This window comes from Hypanus sabinus, chromosome 10 (assembly GCF_030144855.1).
Source record: "Hypanus sabinus isolate sHypSab1 chromosome 10, sHypSab1.hap1, whole genome shotgun sequence".
In the NCBI taxonomy this organism is placed as follows: Eukaryota; Metazoa; Chordata; class Chondrichthyes; order Myliobatiformes; family Dasyatidae; genus Hypanus; species Hypanus sabinus.
The window spans coordinates 12,411,834-12,426,235 of record NC_082715.1 but is presented as its reverse complement, the minus strand read 5'-3'; the positions used below and the strand labels follow the sequence as shown (position 1 = coordinate 12,426,235).

At 40.0% G+C, this 14,402-nt stretch overlaps 1 protein-coding gene across 1 annotated transcript in view; it reads left to right on the top strand.

The window, feature by feature from the left end:
• The window catches only part of nt5dc1 (5'-nucleotidase domain containing 1), a 619,201-nt gene that overhangs the window by 509,720 nt on the left and 95,079 nt on the right, over positions 1-14,402 (top strand). The gene's annotated exons all lie outside the window — the stretch shown is intronic.

Here is a 14,402-nt window from a genome sequence, read left to right as displayed (position 1 = left end):
TATATGCAGTGTTCCTGATAAATATCTTGGATGGATGGAAGAGAAACCCTTATGATCCTCTCAACAGTCAGAGTCCTTTGTAGGGTCTTGCAGTCAGATGGTTTTCAATTCATAGAGAATACGAAAGTAAGCTAGTCAATAATATGAAAGGGGATATGAAAAGTTATAATATGAAAAGTTTCTTCAGCTACACAAAGTGTAAAAGAGAAGTAGAGAAGCTACAGAAGGACTTAGATTAGGAGAATGGGTAAAGAAATGGCAGATGGAATACAGTGTCAGGAAATGTATCATTATGCACTCTGGTAGAAGAAATGAAAAGGTTGACTATTTTCTAAGTAGAGAGAAAATGCAAAAAACTGAGGTGCAAAGAGTCTTGGGAGTCCTTGTGCAGGATTTTTGCTGATGGGTTGAGATTGTTGCTTGTTGCCGCTTACAGGCAGGAGGGAGAGGAGCTGGGGGTGACTTTGGGTTTCTAACATTTAGCTGCCATTCATTCTTTGGGGCACTCCTCTGTTCTCATGGATGGTTGCGAAGATAAAGCATTTCAGGATGTATATTGTATACATTTCTCTGACATTAAATTTACCTTTGAAACCTTTGAAAGGTTAATTTTCAGGTTGAGTCTGTGATGAGGAAGGCAAATGCAATGTTCACATTCATTTCAAGACGGCTAGAATATAAAAGCAAGGATGTAATGTTGAGACTTTATGAAGCACTGGTGAGGCCTCAGTTGGAGTGTTGTGAGCAGTTTGGAGCCCTTTCTCTCAGAAAGGAAACTGGAGAGGGTTCATAGGAAGTTCACAAAGATGATTCTAATATTGAATGGCTTGTCACATGAAGAGCATTTGATGGTTCTGGGTCTATGTTCGTTGGAATTCATAAGAATGAGGGGTGACCTCATTGAAACCTATCGAATGGTGAAAGGCTTTGACAGAGTGGATGTGGGGGGGGGGGATGATGTTTCCTATGGTGGGATAGTCTAAGCAGATGATACAGCCTTAGAATACAGGGGTGTCTGTTTAGAACAGAGATGAGGGGGAACTACTTCGGGCAGAGAGTGGTGAATCTGTGCAATTCTTTGCCACAGGCAGCTGTGGAGGCCAAGTCATTATGTACATTGATAGATATTTGATTGGTCACAATATGAAGGGATACGGGCAGAAGGCAGAAGATTACGGCTGAGAAGAAAATTGGATCAGCCATGTTAGAGCAGACTTGATGGGCCAAATGGCCAAATTCTGCTCCTGTGGCTTATGTTCTAATTCCCATAACAGATGGTGATATGGCGGGTCAAGATATTCCCAAACTTCCTTTAAAAATTGGGTTTTCCTCAATCTCCTCAGGAAGTAAATGGCATTTCCTCTAATTAGTGTTTACTGTTTCTGTATTTCATTTGCACTTTTTATCTGCTTTACTTCAGCCCTCTTTATTTCCCGATGTAAAGTAAATATAATTTTATTGCGTGAGTGGTTCTGGTGTGCAGCCTTATCTGCCAGTTTATGGATTGCATAAACTGCAAAACTCCTTTGGACCACTTTTGCCTATTAATAGTGCTGCTGAAATGTGGTGTGAGATCTCCATATTCAGAATGCTCAATCTAGTAGTTTTCTTTCCAGCATCTGTAAGTCATAGTCAAACTGAGAAAAAAAATAAAGCGCAAATTGCAAACCGGTCACAGCATGGAATGCAACCAGTTAAGTCCAAACAAACTCTATACAAGAGCAATTATCTGGTCTCACATAACCCCTTCCACTTCCCTCTTTTCAGATGCTTATTTATATCATAAGACTATAAGATCATAAGACATAGGAGCAGAATTAGGCCTTTTGGCTCATTGAGTCTGCTGCGTCGTACAGTCATGGCTGATCCTTATTTCCCCTCCTCAGCCCCACTCTCCGGCCTTCTCCCTGTATCCTTTAATGTTGTGTCCAATTAAGTTCTGCCCTAAATACGCCTAATGACCTGTCCGCCACCGCTGCCTGTGGGAGAAGACAGGGGAGTGGGGATGATTGGAGGAATTGGATCAGCCCATGCTTGAATGGCGGAGCAGACTTGATGAGTTGAATGGCCTACTTCTGCTCCTATATTTTATGGTCTTATGATCTTATGTAGTAAATTCCACAAATTCACAACTCTCTGACTGAAAATATTTCTCTGCATCTCTGTTTTAAATGGACACCCTTCTATCCTAAGGCTCTGCTCTCATATCCTAGACTCCACCACCATGGGAAATATCCTTTCTACATCTACTTTGTCTAGGTCTTTCAACATTCAAAAGATTTCAATGAGATCCTCCATCATCCTTCTGAATTCTAATGAGTACAGACCTAGAGCCATCAAATGTTCTTCATGTGATAGCCCTTTCATTCCCAGAATCAACTTTGTGAATCTTATCTGAATCCTCTCCAATGCCAGTATATCTTTTCTTTGTTAAGGAGCCCAAAACTGTACACAATACTCAAGGTGAGGCCTCACCAGTGCCTTATAAAACCTCAGCATCACATCCCTGCTCTTGTATTCTAGACCCCTTGAAATGAATGTTCATATTGCATTTATTCTACCTGAAAGTTAACCTTCAGAGTATTCTGCATGATGACTCCCACACCCTTTGCATCTCAGATTTTTGGATTTCTTCCCATTTAGAAAAAGCCTGCTGTTCTATTTCTTCTACCAGTGTGCATGACCATGTATTTTCCAACACTGTGTTTAACTTGCCACATTCTTGCCCAGATTAACCACCTGGGTTTAAAATGGTTTGAAGTGCTTACAGTGTAGCACAGTAACTGAGGTAATAGATAGAGGGGTCAAGGGGAAGGGGCTAATGAGAATGTTGATTAGATTAACTGCCTGTGGGAAGAAACTTTTAAGATAGTGTGAAGTTTCTGTTTAAATGGTCTTATAGTACTTTCCTAAAGGGAGCTGGTGGAAAAGGCAGTTTTCCAGGGGGGAGGTTTGCAAGTATATCAGCATGTAAATATATTTTCCTCATCTTACTTTTGATATTATTACTATTCAGATGTCTTCCCTGTCCCTTGATTCTTAACACTTATGGCAATACAAGCAGATTATATCCACCCTACCCTGACCATAATACTTCATGATTTAAATGCCTTTATGTGTGGTTTCCACACAGCCTCCTCTTTCCAAGGAAACCAAGGCTAGATTCTCAGGGCAACTCACATTGAGCTGAAAGTTCTCACCCCTGAAATAGTCTTAGTAAATGTCTTCTGCACAATCTGTAAAGTTTTCACTTCTTTCCTAAAATCCAGTGCACAGAATTGGATGAAGAACTCAGTTGTGTCTCGGCTTGAAAACTCAATTGTTTATTCAATTCCATTAATGCTGCCTGAGTTCTTCCAACATTTTGTGTGTGTTTGAACCAGTTTTTTTAATAATAATATTTTTATGATTTTCTTACTCATGTGCTTCTACTTATAAAGCTCAGAGTTCCTCAACTTGTCCTACCATTTTCAAAGAACTATGCAATGTATTCCCAAACTTCCATCTTGTAACATTTTTAGTATTGGACACTTGAGTTCTTCCAGCATTTTGTGTGTGTTTGAACCATTTTTAATAATAATATTTTTATTATTTTCTTACTCATGCCTGCTCCACTTCCTCCACCGACTTTACATTTTTAAACATAACATTTTGTCTGCTTACTCATCAATCTTTCTCTTCATTTCGCCGTCTTGTTTGTACTTGAAGTTTATTGATTTCCATAAGACATAGAAGCAGAATAAGGCTGACCATGATGGCTGATTTATTATCCCTCTCAACCCCATTCTTCTGCCTTCTCCCTGTAATCTTACCCAGTAACTTGCCTTGAATTCCACAGATTCACCACCCTCTGGCTAAAGAAATTCCTCTTCATCTTTGCTGTAAAGGGACATCCTTTTATTTTAAAACTGTGCCTCAGATTACATTCCTCACAGATAGCCATGCCTCCACATTTTGTGAGGTCAGTAGATTTAAAAATTATGTCCTGTACACCCAACTCCAAGATATGTTATGCATTAAGAAAAGTACTGGCCCTCGAATACTCCTGGGGATCTTTACCGTACACTTCCCAGCAGTCTAAGAGACAGGGCAAATTAAAATTTACTTTACTTGCTGAGAATACCAATGAAAAGAAATGAATGCATACAAAACATGAGATTCATGATCTGATATGTCACTATAAGCAAAATGTTGGTTTTAAAAAAATATTTTAGTACCCTTGATCCTAATATTCTAACATTTTGTAGCCCCCGCGAGGAATATGTACTACATGTAGTCATTCTGATGTTATGTCTACTACTGCAATAAGCCAAACAATATTTCCTAGTCCTTAAAGAAAATTTTCAGAAAACTGAACCTGTTCATTAAGCAACACACACAAAATACTGGAGCAACTCAGCAGATCAAGCAGCATCTATGGAAATTAATAACTAGTCGACAATTCGGACCGAGAGCCTTCTACAGGACTGGAAAGGAAGGGGGAAGACGCCAGAATAAAAAGGCAGAGGGAGGGAAAGGAGGATAGCTGGAAGGCGACTGGTGAAGCCATGTGGGTGGGAATGGGATGGAGAAGAAGGAATCTAATGGGAGATGAAAAGGGGAAGAAGGGGTACAGCAGGTGGGAGGGGAAAATGGTTAAGAAGCCAGAGTAAGAAATAGAAGAAGAGGTAAAGGATAGAAAATATTTTTCCCAAAAGAAGAAATCAAAGTTCAGTAGTCTGTCCAGAAGAAGGGTCTCGGCCCGAAACATTGACTCATTTCCATAGATGCTGCCTGACCTGCTGAGTTCCTCCAGCATTTTATGTGTGTTGCTTTGGATTTTCAGCATCTACAGATTTCCTCTTGTCATTAATCTGTAATTTTATCTCCAAAGTTTATTAGGAATTAATAGATGCTTTCCATTGTAAAAACAACAAAGGCTGCTTCAGATCAGTTTTAGTACCACTGATGTCATGAAATTGTTGTTTTATCTCAGCTGTAGTGTACAAGACATAAAAGTTTCTATAAGTTGCAAAAATAAATAATGCAAAAGAAGAATAACGAGATAGTCTTTATGAGTTGATGGACCATTCAGAAACATAGAAACATACAAATTTATATATGATATTTAGTAGGTTATACAATTGCCGAGCCATTGCCTTGCAAATAACAATAAAATTATGATCATATCATCTGATTTTTGTGAACTTTTTAAAGATGCAAATCTCTATACTTCCTTTTCTTTCAACATTGTGCTTCATCCACAAATGGGTTTTTGGGGGCCACAGTTCAAAATTTTGACCAGAATGCCACACTTTTCCAACAATGCATTGGAGTAACAGACACAAGATGATGGAAGTCAGCAAGTCAGGCAGTATCTATCAAAAGGAATGAACAGTCGATGTTTCAGATCGGAACCCTTCATCAGGACGGGAAAGAAAGGGTGAAGAAGCCAGAGTAAGAACATGGGGGCCAGGGATGGAGTACAAGCTAGAAGGTGATAGGTGAAACCAAGTGAAGAGAAAAGGTAAAGACTGAGCAATTACAGGTCTGTGTTGCCTTTAAGTCAGCATCCAAATTCTTAGAGGGTCAAGTGGTGTACAGCCATGCGTGTTTGGGTAGGAAGTGAGAATCTGGAAGGTGATAGGTTGAAGAAGAACGAATCTGAGAGTAGAGGAGAGTGGACCTTGAGAGAAAGGAAAGAAGGAGGGGCATCGGGGGTGATAAGCAGGTGAGAAGAGAAGAGGTAAGAGGGAAGCCAGAATGGGGGAACAGAGGAAGTGGAGAGGGGAAATTATTGTAAGTTATTGTTCAAAGTTAAATTTTATAAGTTACAAAAGTTATATTACCGTAAGTGAATTGAAGCATTTGTTTAGATTTTATGCTGACTTCTGGAGTAGGACTTAAAACTAAGCATCTAATTCAAAGACAAGTGTGCTAATATCTTGTTTAGTCATAGCTGGTAACAAAAGCACATTTCTTTAAACTGTTGCAGTTGAAAATCCTACATTTGGATTCGGACCTTAAGAGACAGGATTTTCAAGCGTAACGAGTCTCCAGTGAAATAAGCAATTAGATAAATTTTCCATGAACAATTAAAATATTTATTCTATCCCCAAAGTACAATTAGATTCAAGCTAAAGAAACATCTCAGGCAGTCAGCAATCTATTGTTTGATAGATGCCCTGCTTTTAACATTCAATAGTTTTAAAAAAATTACCAGGGCATTCAGAATTTTGAAGTTAGCAGCTTGATGAATAATTTTTAAATACCATCACTGAAACCTATTCCTCTCCTCCTCGTTGTTTACTAGAATTCCAAGCATTGTGTCCTGAATGAACTCTGATATTATGTTGCCTCTGCCAGAGTCCTCATTATTTGTAAAAACCAAAGAGATGTGGTTCTAATTTTAATTCCTGTGGGATACTACTGCAAACTTCCTTCCAGTCTGAAAAACAAAAGGAAAATATTATATTGCGTCCTTCTATGTTCCTTTCAGAATGCCACCATGAGCTTCACAACCAGTGAAGTACTTTGGAGATGTTGAGATGTACTTACTGTTGTAATGCAGGAAATGTCACAGCTAATTTATTCAAAGCAAGCTGCGGTATGGTAAAGAGCAGATAAAATGTTTTTAATTATGTTTGCTGATGAATTATTATTGTCTGCCTGCTTCTCCTTCACTTGTATCATTGCTTCTTTTACTCCCAAGAATTTCAATTTTATTTATTTACTTAATTGAGATACAGGGTGGAGAAAGCTCTTCAAACTGCGCTGCCCAGCAATCCCCCGACTAATCACGGGACAATTTACAATGAGCCAAAGGGGCAAAACAAGGGAATATACACCAACTCTCACAGAGGGATCAGGAGTTGAAAGAATGAGGTTCCTGGGTGTCAGTATCTCTGAGGCTATAACCTGGTCAAAACCTATCAATGCAGTTATAAAGAAGGCAAGACAGTAGCTATATTTCATCAGGACTGGTCCAATGCAGTCAGCAGTGAGCTGCGAACACAACCTTGTTGGGTACCTGTGCTCAACATGTTGGAGCTAAAGATTATAGTCTTATGGTCTAAAAAGAATAGAAGTTATTCAAATGTTTAAAGTCATAGAGAAATACAGCACAGAAACAGGACCTTTGGGCCATCTAGTCCATGCTAAAACTTTTTAAACTGCCTACCTCCATCAACCTCCACCAGGACCATAGTCCTCCATATCCCTTCTATCCATGTAGCTATCTAAATTTCTCTTAACCGTTGAAATCAAGCTCACATGCACTACTTGTGCTAGCAGCTCATTCCACACTCTCACAACCCTCGGAATGAAGAAATTTCCCTTCAAGTTCCCCTCAAACTTCTTACCTTTCACCCTTAATCCATGACTTCTGGTTGTAGTCCCACCCAACCTTAGTGGAAAAAACTTGCTTGCATTTACCCTATCTATACCCCTCAGAATTTTGTATCCCTCTATTGAATCTTCTCTCAATCTTCTACATTCTAAAGAATACAGTCATAACCTATTCAAACTTTCCTTATAACTCAGGTCCTCCAAACCCGGCAAAATCCTTGTAAATTTTCTCTGCCCTCTTTCAACTTTGTTTACATCTTTCCTGTAAGTAGGTAAGTCGGTGACCGTAACTGCATACAAAACTCCAAATTAGGCCTCACCAATGTCTTATCCAACTTCAACATAACATCCCATCTTCTGTACTCAATACATTGATATATGAAGGCCAGTGTGTCAAAAACTTTCTTTATGACCCTATCTACCAGTGACACCACTTACAATGAATTATTTACCTGTATTCCCAGATCCCTCTGTTGTACCATATTTCTCAGTGGCCTACCATTCACGGTTTAAGACCTACCCTGGTTGTTCCTACCAAAGTGCAACAACTCCCAATTGTCTATATTAAATTCCATCTACCATTTTTCCAGCTGATCCCTCTGCAATTCATAATAGATTTCCTCATTCTCCACTAAACCCTCAATCTTGGTGTCATCCACAAATTTGCTGATCCATTTAACCACATTAGGAAATTGAAAAATAAACATTTAAAGATAAACTTAAAGCACATAATTGAAAAGATCACACCAAAGCCAAATAATATGAAGTAATACACACAATGTGCTGGAGGAGCTCAGCAGGCCAGGCAGCTCCTATAGATGGGAATAAACAGTCCACTTTTTGGGTTGAGACCCTTCATCAGAACTAGGAAGGATGGGGGGAGAAGTCAGAATAAGAAGGTGGCGAGGGAGAGAAGGAAGAAGTACAAGGTTGCAGGTGATAGGTGAAACTGCGAGAGGGGTAAGGGGTGTAGTAAAGAACTAGGAAGTTGATTGGTGGAATCATTGGGGTAGGTATGGAATTTAATGCAGACAATAGTGAGTACTGGAGAAAAGGGAATCTGATTGGAGAGGGCAAAAAGACCGTGGAAGAAATGGAAGGGGAGGGGCACCAGAGAGAGGTGATGGGCAAGTAAGGAGAGAAGGTGGCAAGAGGAAAACAATAATGAGGGATGGTGAAAGGAAGTTCAAGAAATCAATGTTTATGCCATTAGGCTGGACAGAATTTAAAGTGTTGCTTCTCCACCGGAGTGCATAGAAGAGGCCATGGACTGACTTGTCAGAATGGAAATGGGAAGTAGAATTGAAATGGGTGGCCACTGGGAAATCTCACTTTTTGTGGCGGTTGGAGCAAATGTGCTCGACAAATCGGTCTCCCAATCTATGTTGATTCTCACCTATGTACTGGAGGCCTCACTGGAAGCACCTGGTACAGTAGATGACCCCAACAGACTCGCAGGTGAAGTGTCACCTCATCAGGCAGGCCCCTGGAAGTAAGCAATTTACCTGTTCCTTTGGCTCATTATTCATAGTTCCACCATCTGCATCAAAAGCTGTGTCCTCTTCCATCCCACTACAATCTTAATTTGTAACAGGAACAAAGAGGGAATTCTAGCAATGCATCAAAGTAATAGATACAGCTTTTTAAATATGTCAATGAAGCTAGGACTATAATATTTGACAGAACTCCTGGACTTGGGGTTATTCCAATGACTAACTGCTGGTGGTTCTACGAGCCTCCAGAAAAATTAATACTTATGGACCTTGTACATGCTCCTAAAGCTACTGAACATTGAATAGCCTAGCCTAGAAGTGGAGAGTATGTTTCCAATAGTGCAAGAGTCTGAGGGAATAGACTCAGATTAAGGGTCCTTTTAGAGTAGAGATGAGCAGAAATTTCTTTAGCCAGAGGGTGGTGAATCTGTGGAATCTTTTGCCACAGAAGGCTGTGGAGGCCAACTCATTAGGTACATTTAAAGTGGAGGTTGATAGGTATTTAATTAGTAAGGGTATCAAAGGTTATGGGAAGAAAGCAAGAGAATAGGGTTGAGAGGGAAAATAAGTCAGTCATGATGGAATGGCAGAGCAGACTTGATGGGCTGAATGGCTTAAATCTGCTCCTATGTCATACGGTTTTCCTTTGTCCCTTACTGCCCTTGCTAAACTGACAAGAGAGATAAGCAGTCAGCTTGCCTGTTGAATCCAACAGTGTACAGGCATTTATATTATCTGCTAAAGACCTCATACGTCACCAGTGATGTCAGTCTGAAAACCACACCCCAGATGCTCTGTAAATGTGATAACAACAACAACAACAGTGAAAAAGAAGTTTAAATCTCAGGAATGAGCCACCAAAAACCTTCTCAGCAAATGTAAGATCTTCTTACAATACAAATTTTAAGAGCACTCAGCACAGCGATCAGCGCTGAGGCTGTGCTGTACTCTGGCTGCTCTGTGCTTAGAGTCTGCGAGCTTCTTGGCGATTTGCCCTTCTGTGTGATGAGCTGACACTGAGACTATGGGCCTATTCCAGCTGCTCTCGGCTTCAGGTTTATGGACTCAGTTTTGTTCTGAATGCCGATGCTTGCTTTATTGTTTGCATGATTTGTTTTCTACTTCTCTCTCTCTGCGCATTGGGTGTTGGTCTTCTTATTAAAATTGGGTTCTTTCAGGTTTCTTGTTCCGTGGCTGCCTGTAAGCAGATGAATCTCAAGGTTGTATAATTTATACATACTTTTGATAATAAATGTACTTTGAACTTTGAACTGTTTTTGCATCAATAAATGGTCCCTGTAGTGGCCCCTCCACATGCAGCTGTGGAGGTCAGGTAGTTGGATGTACTTAAGGCAGAGATTGATAGGTTATTGACTGGACGTGGTACCAAAGGTTATGGAGAGAAGGCTGGGAACTTGGGTTGAGGAGGAAAAAAAAGATCAGCCATGATTGAATGGCAGAGCAGACTCAAAGGGCCAGATGGCCTAATTCTGCTCCTATGTCTAATGGTCTTATTTATATTTCCTTATGAGTGTTAAATGTGAAGATTGTATTTTGTTCAGAAGGACAGTACATTCTGCAAATGCTGGAAATCTTGACAACTACACACAAGGTATTGGAGGTCATTCAGGAAAGCAGACTGCATCTATGGCGGAGCATTTCAGGCTGACACGCTTCATTAGGACTATATGAGGAGCCCCAATCTGAAATGTTGACTGTTTATTCCCGTCCATAGATGCTGTCTGCTTGCCCAGTTACTCCAACATTCTTCTTAATTTATTTTGTTTTGACAGCTTTCAATCCTGCCATTTCTGTGGTTTCTCCAGAGCTTTAACGTTAATTTGCTTTCGATGGGTTATTTATTCAAAATTTAGGATGAGTGGGAGTGAACTTCCAAGTATAACCCTTTCCAAGGACCTTGGCTGTGGCTTCCTCTATAGACTCTCCATCTTGCCAACTAAATAGACAAGGCTGTCTGTCCTACTGGCTGGCTGTCAACCCAAAGACAGAGAGGAATGTGTTTTTGCAGTTTGGCCATTAGGTTTAGGAGGTTCTCAGTGTGATTAACTTTGTCAGATAGTCCATTTTGTTATTTTTGATCTTCTCTATATTAATTCCACTAAAATATTTGTTATCTAAGAATACAGACTATTTACCACAATACAGCCTCAGTATCAGTACGTGTATTAAACCCACAATGGAAATAATTTTGAAGAAAACACTCTCTTATATATGTTTGTGAAACTTGAAGTTCAAATTAAATTTATTATCAAAGTACATATATGTTACCATAATCAACCCTGAGATTAATTTTCTTGCAGGCATACTCAATCAATCAAATAACCATAATAGAATCAATGAAAAACCATGCCAACAGGGCAGACAACTAGTGTGCAAATGACAACAGGTTGCACAAGTACAAACAGAAAGAAAGAAAGGAAATAATAATAATAATAATAAATTAATAAGTAATAAATATCAAGAATATGAGATGACAAGTCCTTGAAAGTGAGACTAGAGCATATGGAAACAGTTCAGTGATGGGGCAAGTGAAGTTGTGTGAAGTTATTCCATCTGGTTCAAGAGTGTGATGCTTGAGGGGTAATAACTGTTCCTGAACCTGGTGATGAGAGTCCTGTACCTTCTTCCTGATGGTAGCAGTGAAAAGAGAGCATGACCTAGATCTTGGGAGTCCTTGATGATGAATGTTACTTTCCTACGACAGTATTTCATGTAGATGTGCTCAATGGTAGAGGGGGCTTTGCCCATGATGGACTGAGGTGTATCTACTACATTTTGTAGTATTTTTCTTTCAAGGGCATTGATGTTTCTATCCCAGGCTGTGATGCAGCCAGTCAATATACTCTGCACCACACATCAGTAGAAGTTTGTCAATATTATTCTCTTTTAGCACTACTTATTTAACTTGTTAAATACAGTATATATAGAAACATAGAAAATAGGTGCAAGAGTAGGCCATTTGGCCCTTCGAACCTGTACAGCCATTCAGTATGAACATGGCTGATCATCCAACTCAAAACCCTGTACCTGCTTTCTCTTCATACCCCCTGATCCCTTTAGCCACAAGGGCCATATCTAACTCCCTCTTAAATATAGCCAATTAACTGGCCTCAACTGTTTCCTGTGGCAGAGAATTCCACAGATTCACCACTCTCTGTGTAAAGACGTTTTTCCTCATCTCGGTCCTAAAAGGCTTCCCCTTTATCCTTAAACTGTGACCCTGCGTTCTGGACTTCCCCATCATCGGAAACAATCTAGCCTGTCCAATCCCTTTAGAATTCTATACTTTTCAATTAGATCCCCCCCCTCAATCTTCTAAATTCCAGTGAGTAAAAGCCTAGTGGATCCAGTCTTTCTTCATATGAAAGTCCTGCCATCCCAGGAATTTGCCCACTCACCTAACCTATCCAAGTCACCCTGCATCCTCTTAGCATCCTCCTCACAACTAACACCGCCACCCAGCTTTGTGTCATCTGCAAACTTGGAGATGCTGCATTTAATTCCCTCATCTAAATCATTAATATATATTAAACAACTGGGGTCCCAGCACTGAGCCTTGCAGTACCCCACCAGTCACTGCCTGCCATTCTGAAAAGGTCCCGTTTATTCCCACTCTTTGCTTCCTGTCTGCCAACCAATTCTCTATCCACATCAATACCATACCCCCAATACTGTGTGCTTTAAGTTTGCACACTAATCTCCTGTGTGGGACCTTGTCAAAAGCCTTTTGAAAATCCAAATATACCACATCCACTGGTTTTCCTCATCCACTCAATTAGTTACATCTTCAAAAAATTCTATAAGATTCGTCAGACATGATTTTTCTTTTACAAATCCATGCTGACTTTGTCCAATGATTTCACCTCTTTCCAAATGCGCTGTTATCACATCGTTGATAACCAACTCTTAGCATTTTCCCCACCACCGATGACAGGCTAGCTGGTCTATAATTCCCTGGTTTTTCTCTCCCTCCTTTTTTAAAAAGTGGAGTTACATTAGCCACCCTCCACTCCTCAGGAACTAATCCAGAATCTAAGGAGTTTTGAAAAATTATCACTAATGCATCCACTATTTCTTGGGCTACTTCCTTAAGCACTCTGGGATGCAGACCATCTGGCCCTGGGGATTTATCTGCCTTTAATCCCTTCAATTTACCTAACACCACTTCCCTACTAACATGTATTTCCCTCAGTTCCTCCATCTCACTAGGCCCTCAGTCCCCTACTATTTCTGGAAGATTATTTATGTTCTCCTTAGTGAAGACAAAACCAAAGTAGTTATTCAATTGGTCTGACATGTCCTTGTTCCCTATGATCAATTCACCTGTTTCTGACTGTAAGGGACCTACATTTGTCTTAACCAATCTTTTTTCTTTTCACATGTCTATAAAAGCTTTTACAATCAGTTTTTATGTTCCCTGCCAGCTTTCTCTCATAATCTATTTTCCCTTTCCAAATTAAGCCCTTTGTCCTCCTCTGCTGGACTCTGAGTTTCTCCCAGTCCTCAGGTGTGCCGCTATGTATACTACTTACAGTAATTTAAATTTTTTAAAATTATGTGTTGCAATGAACTGCTGCTGCATGACATCAGAAGTGGAGAGAGTGAGCAGCTTCAAGTTCCTGGGTGCCATGATCTCTGAGGATCTCACCTGGTCCCAACATATTTTTGTAGTTATAAAGAAGGCAAGACCGTGGCTATACTTTATTAGGAGTTTGAAGAGATTTGGCATGTCAACAAATACTCTCAAAACTTCTATAGTTGTACTGTGAAGAGCATTCTGACAGGCTGCATCACTGTCTGGAATGAAAGGACTACTGCACAAGACCAAAAGAAGCTGCAGAAGGTTATACATCTGGTCAGCTTCCGGAACAGTGTCTTCCCCTCTGCCATCTAATTCATAAATGGACATTGAATCTTTGGACATTACCTCACTTTTTTAATGTACAGTATTTCTGTTTTTGCATGTTTTTTAATCTATTCAATATACATAATTGATTTACTTGTTTATTTATTATTACTTTTATTTTGCTTATTTTTTTTCTCTGCTAGATTATGTATTCCATTGAACTGCTGCTGCAAATTTCACGTCATATGCTGGTGATAATAAACCTGACTCTGATTCTCTTCCCCTGCTTCATGCTCTTAAGAAAGTAGAGGCATTGCTGTGCTTTCTTCATAATTGCACATGTGCTGGGCTCAAGACAGATCCTCTGAAGTGAGATCACTGATGAATTAAAAGTTGCTGACCATTTCCACCTCTGATTCCACAATGGGAACTGGCTCACAGACCTCTGGTTTTCTGCTCCTGAAGTCAATAATCAGCTGTTTAGTCTAGCTGACATTGAGTAAGAAGTTGTTGTGACACCACTCAGATTTTCATTCTCCCTCCTCTATGTTGATTCGTCACCACCTTTGATTCAAACAACTACAGTGGTGTTGCCAGCAGACTAAAAAATGGCTCTGAAGCTGTGCTTAGCCACACAGTCGTAAGTATAGAGTAGAGCAGGGAGCTACACACTCAGCCTTGTGGTGCACCTGTGCTGGTAGTGATCATGGGGAAGA